General features: G+C 36.4%; 1 pseudogene; it reads right to left on the reverse strand.

Moving 5' to 3' along the window:
- Positions 1-6980: 6980 nt before the first annotated feature.
- LOC149990719 (small ribosomal subunit protein uS5 pseudogene) lies at positions 6981-7851 on the reverse strand (annotated as a pseudogene).
- Between the last annotated feature and the right edge of the window lie 2598 nt (positions 7852-10449).

Below are 10449 nucleotides of genomic sequence, written 5' to 3' on the forward strand. Positions count from 1 at the left end.
TTGTTAAAGAGGCTCTTCTCACTCCATTTTATGTTTCTTCCTCCTTTATCAAAGATTAGTTGACCATAGAGGCCTGAATTTATTTCTGGGCTTTCAATTCTGTTCCACTGATCTATATGTCTGTTCTTATGCCAGTACCAGACTGTTTTGGTCATAGTGGCTTTGTAGTATTGTTTGATGTCTGGTATCGTGATTCCTCCTGTTGTGTTCTTCTGTTTCAAGATTGCTTTTGCTATTCGGGGTCTTTTTTGGTTCCATATGAATTTTTGGAGGATTTGTTCTAAGTCAGTGAAATATGTCATTGGTATTTTAATAGGAATTGCATTGAATTTGTAAATTGCTTTGGGTAGTATGGCCATTTTGATGATGTTGATTCTTCCCATCCAAGAACATGGTATTTGCCTCCATTTCTTTGCATCTTCCTTAATTTCTTTCTTCAATGTTGCATAATTTTCAGTGTACAGTTCTTTTATCTCTTTGGTTAAGTTTATTCCTAGGTACTTTATTTTTCTTGTTGCTATAGTAAATGGTATTTTCTCTTTTGCCTCTGTCTCTGATATTTTATTGTTGGTGTACAGAAATGCCTTAGATTTCTGTATATTTATTTTGTACCCTGCTATTTTGCCAAATTCACTTATTACATCAAGTAGTCTTTTAGTGGATTTTATAGGTTTTTCTAGGTATACTATCATGTTGTATGCAAATAGTGATAGTTTTACTTCTTCTTTTCCAATTTGGATGCCTTTTATTTCTTTGTCTTGTCTGATTGCTGTGGCTAGGACTTCCAACACTATGTTGAATAGAAGTGGGGGGAGTGGACAGCCTTGTCTAGTTCCTGACTTCAGGGGAATGCTTTCAGTTTTTGTCCATTGAGTATGATGTTGGTTTCAGGCTTCTCATATATAGCCTTAATGATGTTAAGGTATGCTCCCTCTATTCCCATTATGTTGAGTGTTTTCAACATAAATGGGTGTTGTACTTTATCAAATGCTCTTTCTGCATCTATAGATATGATCATGTGGTTTTTGTCTTTCATTTTGTTTAGGTGATGTATTATATTTATTGATTTGCGAATATTAAACCATCCTTGCATCCCTGGGATGAATCCCACTTGATCATGGTGTATGATCTTTTTGATGTATTGTTGGATCCTGTTTGCCAAAATTTTATTGAGGATTTTAGCATCTATGTTCATCAGTGATATTGGCCTGTAGTTTTCTTTCTTTGCTGTGTCTTGACCTGGTTTTTGGAATAAGGTAATACTGGCTTCATAGAAAGAGTTTGGGATTTTTCCCTCTTCTTGGATTTTTTGGAATAGTTTGAGGAGGGTAGGAGTTAGTTCTTCCCTAAATGTTTTGTAAAATTCGCCTGTGAAGCCATCCGGTCCAGGGCTTTTGTGTGCAGGGAGATTTTGGATTACTGTTTCAATTTCCTTCTTTGTTATTGGTCTGTTGAGACTTTCTACTTCTTCTTGATTCAGTTTTGGAAGGTTCTATGTTTCTAGAAATCTGTCCATTTCTACTAGGTTGTCAAATTTCTTGCCATAGAGTTGTTTGTAGTAATTTCTTATAATTGTTTGTATTTCTGAGGTATCAGTCGTGATTTCTCCTCTTTCATTTCTGATTTTGTTTATTTGGGTCTTCTCTCTTTTTTTCTTAATGAGCCTGGCTAGAGGCTTGTCAATTTTCTTTATTTTTTCGAAGAACCAGATCCTAGTTTTGTTGATTTTTTGGATTGTTTGTTTAGTTTCTATGTCATTTAATTCTGCTTTGATCTTGATGATTTCCTTCCTTCTTTTTGCCCTAGGCTTTGTTTGTTGTTGCTGTTCTAGTTCTTGTAGCTTTATGGTTAGGTTTTTTATTTGAGATTCTTCTAGCCTTTTCAGATATGCCTGTATTGCTATGAACTTCCCTCTTAGGACTGTTTTTGCTGTGTCCCATAGGTTTGGGGCTGTTGTGTGTTCATTGTCATTAGTTTCTAGAAATTTCTTGATTTCTTCTTTGATGTCATTGTTAACTCATTCATTATTTAAGAGTGTGTTATTCATTCTCCATGTGTTTTGGTGTCTTTGATTTTTTTCCCTGAGGTTGATTTTTAGTTTCAAGGCATTATGGTCTGAAAAGATGCTTGATATAATTTCAATTTTCTTGAATTTGTTGAGGCTTGTTTTGTGTCCTATTATGTGGTCTATCTTTGAAAATGTCCCATGTGCCTTTGAAAAGAATGTATATTTTGCTCCTTTGGCGTGAAAAGTTCTATATATATCAGTTAAGTCCATGTGGTTTAGTGTGTTGTTCAATGCCTGTATATCCTTGGTGTTTCTTTGCTTGGATGACCTGTCTATTGTTGATAATGGAGTGTTGAAGTCCCCTACTATGAGTTATTTAAAAAGTTCAAAGAGTTTTGATGAATGTATATGTCTGTGTAAACCAACACTATACTCAACATATAGTAAATTTCCATAACTCCAAAACACCTTTGTACCCATTTGCAATCAATAATACCTCCCGACATCAGGAATACATATCCTCTGATCTACTTCCTATTAATATAGATCATTCTTGTTTTTTTTTCTTGAATTTTATATGTGAAGTCACTCTTTTTTTATTTTTAATTTTATTTTTTGGTTTTTCAATTATAGTTGTCCCATTTTTCCCTCATTGTTCCCCCCGACTCAGCCCACCCCTTCTCCTACAATCATATCCCTAACCATTGTCCATGTCCATGAGTCATTTATACATGTTCCTTGACTAAACCCTTCCCTTACTTATCCCCTTTCTCTCCCTCCCCACCCCCCTTATTGACTGTTATTCTGCTCCTTGTCCTATTTAGTTCGTTTGTTTATGTTGTTCTTTAGTTTTCTGTATTAGGTGATATCATATCATTTTTCTTTCTTTGCCTGGCTTATTTCACTAAGCACAATCATCTCTAGTTCCACCCATGTTGTCGCAAATGCCAAGAGTTCCTTCTTTCTCTCTGCTGCGTAGTATTCTATTGTGTAAGGTACCACAGTTTTTTGATCCACTCATCTACAGATGGGCACTTAGGCTGTTCCCAGCACTTAGCTATTGTAAACAGGGCTGCTATGAACATAGGGGTGCATAAGTTCTTTTGAATTAGGGTTTCAGGATTCTTCTGGTATAATTCTAGCAGTGGAATCGCTGGTTCAAGAGGTAGTTCCATTTTTAGATTTTTGAGGTAATTTCATACTGTTTTCCATAGTGGTTGCACCAGTCTGCATACCTACCAACAGCGCAGTAGGGTTCCCGTTTTTCCACATGCTCGCCAGCACTTGTTGTTTGTTGACTTGTTGATGATGGCCATTCTGATTGGTTTAAAGTGGTATCTCATTGTGGTTTTTATTTGCATCTCCCTGATGGCTAGTGATGTTGAGCATTTTTTCATGTGTCTATGGACCTTCTCTATGTCCTTTTCAGAGAAGTGTTTGCTCAGTTCCTTTGCCCATTTTTTAATTGGGTTGTTTGTTTTCTTGATGTTGAGTCGTATAAGCTCCTTATATATTTTGAAGATCAGTCCCCTGTCTGAGATACCATTGGCAAATATGTTTTTCCATATGGCTGGTTTCCTTTTCATCTTGCTGATGTTTTCTTTTGCTGAGCAGAAACTCTTTAGTTTAATGTAGTTCCATTTGTTTATTTTTTTTCTTTATTTCTCTTGCCTTAGGAGATGTATGAAGTCACTCTTTACACAGACTCTTAATCTGACTAGTTTCTTTTACTCAGCATGTTTTTGGATCTACCCATATTGTTGCATGTATAAATATTTGTGGTAGGTAAAATTCTAAGGTGGACTCCAAGAGTCCTGCCCCTGGTACACATACAGCTTCTCCAAGTTATGCAATCAAGCCCTTAGCTAGGTGCTACTCTGAAGGGATTATGTATATGTAATTAAAGTTCTAAATCAATTCACTTAAGACAGGGAGAAAATGCTGTGTGAGCCTTTATTTTATCTAAATTTCACTTCCTAATTGATTGTTGCTAGTATATTAAAAACATCATTGATTTTTGTATATACAAATTGCAACTTGTATCTTCTGTACCTACTAAATCACTTATTAGTTCAAGACTTTTTTTGTAGATTCCCTAAGATTTTCTACATGCACAAATAAAGACATTTTACTTCTTTTCCAACTACAACGAGTTAAACTTTGTTTTCTAGCATTATTACATTGATTAGAATGTCCAGTTGAATGTTGAAAGGAAGTAGTGAGAGTGGATATCCTTAGCTCTTCCTGATTAGGTGGAAAACATTGTCTTTTATCATTAAATATAATGCTAGAATTATGTTTTTTAATAGGTATACTTTTAAAAGTTGAATAACAAAAACACCATATACTGGGTGGCTGATAAGCAACAGAAATTTATTTCTTAAAGTTCTGGAGACTATTAAGTCCAAGATCAAGGTGTTGGTAGGTTCTGTGTCTGGTGAGAACTCACTTCCTGGTTCATGGATGGCTGTCTTTTCACCATGTCCTCAGCATGGCAGAAGGAGCAAGGGAATTCTCTGAGGTATTTTAAAATAAGGTATATAAGGGTATTAATCTCACTCGTAAAAACTCATATCTTAATCACCCTCAATGTCCTCACTTCCCAATAACATCACATTGGGGGGAACACAACCATTTAGTCTATAGCAATGGTGAAGTACACCAATTGATTTTTTGTTGAGGTATAATTCACATACTACAAAATTAACTATTTTAAAGTATATAATTCAGTGCATTTGTATATTCACAATGTTGTACAATCATATAACTAATTCCTGAACATTCCATCATCCTTAAAAGAAACTCCTTATGTATTAACAGTCATTCCCCACTAACCCAATCTCTCAGTCTCTGGCAACTATGATCTAATTTTTGTTTGTGGACTGAACATATTATGTAAAAGAAATCATACAATATGTGGTCTTTTAAACTTAAATTAAAATTTTTTTTGACATATGAAAAGCTACTTGTAATTAACATTTACAACTTAATGAGGTTAGATACAACTCTGTCGTCGTCGGCAGCCGTCCGTCTCGAGAGACGATGGTGTAGCTTCTTAAGAGTCTATCTGCACCGCCGAGAATGGCTGTGCAGTCCGACTCGGGAGTGACACGGTATCTGTCTCCTCCCGTGTTGAATCGACATCTTGCGATGACGCTGGAGTGTCCTCTCCAGTGAAGCTGAAGCTACAGAGCCTGAGCAGGGTGATATGGAGGGTCTGCTGTTGCCCATGCAGCAGACCCCCCCTCTCTTCGCAGCTGAAGGGTCCAAGGGAAAGACGGAGTCAATACAGCTTGGCTTCAGGTGCGCCGCAGGAGTTGCCGGTGTTGACTACAACGTCAAACCGCCTTAGGGACTCCGGCTCCAGATTTTCTGTTGGGGTTTACTCCCTTAGCCTTTCCCCTGAAGAGGTATGCCGCAAGGCAGCGGAGGTTTTTTGGAATCAGAGTTTTCCTTCTCTGATGTGCCCTGACTGGAAGATCGAACCAGCGACACTTAGCTCGCAGGCCGACGCTCAATCCACTGAGCCAAACCAGCCAGGGTCCTTAGATACAACTATACACTTGTGATGAAAACATCACCGCAGTCTGTCCAAATCTTTTTTATCCATTCATGTGTTGATAAACACCTATGTTGTTTCCATATCTTGGCTGTCGTGAATAATGATGCAATGAACATGGGAGTGTGGATCTCTTTGAGAGACAGATTTCATTTCCTTTGAATATATAATCGAACATGAGGTTGCAGGATCATATAGTAGTTTTATTTTTAATTTTTGAGGAATCTCCATACTGTTTTCCATAATGGCTGTAACAATTTATATTGCCCACAAACTTGCTAACACTTACCTTTTGACCTCTTAAATAATAGCCATCCTATCAGATGAGAGGTGATAACTTCTTGTGGATTTGATTTGCATTTCCCTGATGATGAGTGATATTGAGCATCTTTTCATATATGTATTGGTCATTTGTATGTTATCTTTGGGAAAAAATGTTTATTTAGGTATTTCCCCCATTTGGGGGGTGTTTAGTTATGTATATTTTCCTTGCACATGGTTGCTTACCCATTACAACCATTACATTAGCATTAAATAACCAACATATTCCGGTTACAAAATTGGAAAAATAGATGCAAAAGAATTTGCTTGGCAGTTAGCTCAGTGTATCATTATATGCAAATTTTTTATGAATTATTTTGAATAAAAATGGATACTTAACTTTGGCTCTCATACTAGATTACAACTGATCTTTTGTTTTTCCCCCACTTTATACAGATAAAATCATCATATAATATGGTGTAAATATAAGGTGTACACCTTATAACTTTTACCATAATAAAATTAGTTAACACATCTATTACCTGTATAGTTACTTTTTTGTGTGTGTGGTGAGAACTTTAAAGATCTACTCTCTAGAAACTTTTAAGTATTTAACACTTAACACAGTATTGTTAACTATAATCACTATGCTGTATATTACATCCCCAGAACCATTTGTACCCTTTGATGACATCACCCATTTCTCCCACTTCCTTGTCCCTGGCAGCCACCCATCTACTGTCTGATTCTTTGAGTGAGTTCAATATTTTAGATTCCATATATAAGTAAGGTCATCAATATTTGTCTTTTTCTATCTGACTTATTTCATCATAATGCCCTCAATGCCCATCTATGTTATCATAAATATCAAGATTTCATTATTTTTATGACTGAGTAATACACAGATATGTGTATATCACATTTCTTTATCTTTTCATCTGTCAGTGGACAATTAGGTTTCATCTATGTTTTGGACATTGTAAAGAGTGTTACAATTAATGTGGAGGTGCAAGCATCTCTTCTGTAGACTAATTTTATTTCTTTGGGTATATACTCAGAAGTGGAATCCCTGGATCATATGTTAATTCTATTTTTAATTTCCTTTTTTTTTTTTTACATAAGCTTAATTCACTTTATTTTCCTTGTATAAAATTATGTGGTGGCCACAGCTGGAACCTGGGTCCACTGCACAGAAACTCTGGTGTGAGTCTTTACAAGATGGTCAGTGAATTCCTGATAGGGAGACTTGGTGAACACAGTCTCTTTCCAGAGGTCTAGGGTGAGATAGCTGTAAGTCTTAGAGATGGCATCAAAGGTTGCTTTGGCGAAGTTGCCCAGGGTGGCAGTGCAGCCCCTGGCTGAGGTATAGCAGTCATCAATACCAGACATCACCAACAACTTCTTGGGCACAGGGACTGAGACAATACCGGTGCCTCTGGAAGCAGGGATGCGGCACACCAGCACAGAGCCACAGCGCCTAATCACCTTACAAGGGATGGTGTGAGACTTGCCAATTTTGTTCCTCCAGTAGCCTTGCCTCACTGGGAAAGTACAGAGCTTGTCCAGGATGATGGCCCTATGGATGGCAGTGGCAACTTCTTTTGAGCACTTAACACCCTGACCAACACGTCCATTGTAGTCCCCAATGGAGACAAATCCCTTGAACCAGGTCCTCTGACCTGCACTTGTCTGCTTTTGCACGGGCATAATCTTCAAAACCTCATCATTGAGAGATGCCCCCAAGAAAAAGTCAATGATCTCAGATTCCTTGATGGGCAGAGAAGAAAGAGATCTCCAGGGACTTGATTTTCATGTCCTTAACCAGGCAGCCCAGCTTGGTGATGGGAATCCACTCCTTGTCCTTGGCCTTGCCTCCGTGAGTTCCATGGCCTTGACCCCGACCTCGGCCATGACTTTGGCCCCAGGTGCCACTGCCAAATCCTCCTCAGAAGCCTCCATGGCCTCCCTTTCCAGGGACCCTAGGATCTCTGGGTCCTCCTGCAGCACTGGCGTCATCCACCATTTGGTGTTTCCCTGGGGGGGCTATTTTTAATTTCTTGAGGAAACTTCATACTCTTTTCAATAGTAGCTCTACCCATTGACATTCCTACCAACAGTATACAAAGGTTACTTTCCCATTTATATTTTATTTTATTTTAAAAAATTTGTTGAATTTATTGTGATGACACTGGTTAATAAAATTATATGGGTTTCAAGTGTATAATTCTATGATACATCATCTGTATACTATATTGTGTGTTCATCAACCCAAGTCAAGTCTCCTTCCAATACCTTTTATCTCAATGTACCTTTTTCTACCTCACCTATCTATCCCCTTTCCTTCTGGTAATAATCATCATACTGTTGTCTGTGTCTATGAGCTTTTTTCTTAATTGCTTCACTTATTTCATCCAGCCCCCCTACTGCCTCCCTTTTGACATATGTCAGTCTTTTCTGTATATCTATGAGTGCATTTCAATTTTATTTGAGGAATTTAATTTTGTTCATTAGATTCCACGTATAAGTGAAAACATGTTATTGGCCTTTTGCTGTATTTGTCTTTCTCTGACTGGCTTATTTCACTTAGCATAATACTCTCCAAGTTAATTCATGCGGTCACAAAAGTAAGATTTCCTTCTTTACAGCTGAGTAAATGTACCACAGCTTTTTAATTAACTCATTTACTTATGGGCACTTGGGCAGCTTTCAGATTTTCCCTATTGTAAAAAACACTGCAATGAACACAGGGGTGCATATATTGTTTCAAATCACTGTTTTGGGTTTCTTCTTTTCTATTCCAGAAGTGGAATTGCTAGATCATAAGGCAGTTTCATTTTTAATTGTTTAAGGAAACTATACTATTTTCCACAGTGGCTGCACCAATCTGCATTCCCACCAATAGTGCACAAGATTCCCTTTTCTCCACATCCTCGCCAGCACTCGTTTGTTGATTTGTTGATAATAGCCATTCTGACCAGTGTGAGGTGATATCTCATTGTGGTTTCAGTTTGCAATTCTCTGATGATTAGTGATGTTGAGCATATTTTCATATGCTTATTGTCCTTTTTGGAAAGTATTTATCCAGGTTCTTTCTCATTTTTAATTGGATTGTTTGTTTATTTGGTGTTGAGCTGTATAAGTTTGTTACAATTATTGGGTTTAACCCCTTATCAAACATATCACTGGCAAACATGTTCTCCCATTTAGTGGGTTGTCTCTTTTTGTTTATGGTTTCCTTTGCAGTTCAAAAAATATTTTAGTTTGATGTAGTCCTACTTGCTTATATTTCTTTTGTTTTCCTTGCCAAAGAGATATATCAGAAAAATATATTCCTACAGGAAATGTTTGAGATTTTACTGCTTATGTTTTCTTCCAGGATTTTTATGATTTTGAGTCTTACATTCAAGTCTTTAATTGATTGAGTTTATTTGTGTATATGGAGTAAGGGGATGGTCTAGTTTTATTTTTTGAATGTATCTCTTCAGTTTCCCCAGCATTGTTGATTGAATAAAGTATCTTTGCCTCATTGTATATTGTTGCCTCCTTTGTTAAATATTAATTGACTATAAAGCCATGGGTTATTTCTGGGCTCTCTATTTCATTCCATTGACCTATGTGTCCTTTTTATGCCAGTGCCACGCTATTTTGATTACTATTACTATTATGATCTGATATAAAGTGGCATAATTTTTCCAACTTTGTTCTTTTTTCTCAAGATTGCTCTGGCCATTTGAGATCTTGTGTGGTTTCATATAAAATTTAAGACTATGTTTTTTATTTCTGTGAAATACACCATTGGTATCTTGGTAGGAATTGTGTTGAATCTATAGATTGCTTTGTGCAGCATGGATATTTTAATGATATTAATTCTGCCTATCCAGTAGTACGGTATGTGCCTCCACTTATTTGTATCTCCTTTAGTGTCTTATAATTTTCTGAATACACATCTTTTATCCCCTTGGTTAAATTTATTTATAGGTACTTTTTGATGCAATTATAAGTGGGATTGTTTTCTTAGTTTTTCCTTACTAAAATTTCATTATTTGTGTATTAAAGTGCAACAGACTTCTGAATACTTATTTTGCATCCTGATACTTTACTAAATTTATTTATCAGTTCTAGAATTTTTTTTTTTTTTGGTGGAATCTTTAGGGTTCTCTCTATACACTACCATGTCATCTGCAAATAATGACACATTTTCCTTTCCCATTTGGATGTCTTTTATTTCTTCTTCTTGTGTGATTGCTATGACTGAAATTTCCAGTACTATTTTGAGTAAGAGTGGTGAAAGTGGACATATCTGTCGATTCTGATCTTAAATAAAATGATTTTAGTTTTTCCCCAATGAGTATGATGTTAGCTGTAAGTTTGTCATATTGGCCTTTATTATGTTGAGATTTTTTTCTTTCTTTCTTTCTTTCTTTCTTTCTTTCTTTCTTTCTTTCTTTCTTTCTTTCTTTCTTTCTTTCTTTCTTCTTTCTTTCTTTCTTTTTTCATGAGGTAGGCCTGCAATGGTATGAAATTTTCCCTTAGGACTGCTTTCACTGTCTCATAGATTTATGGTTCCTGTGTTCTAATTTTAATTTATCTCAAGGTATCTTTTTATTTCTTCCTTGACTTC

The sequence above is a fragment of the Furipterus horrens genome, unplaced genomic scaffold (assembly GCF_987537825.1).
Source record: "Furipterus horrens unplaced genomic scaffold, mFurHor1.1.pri manual_scaffold_17, whole genome shotgun sequence".
NCBI lineage: Eukaryota > Metazoa > Chordata > Mammalia > Chiroptera > Furipteridae > Furipterus > Furipterus horrens.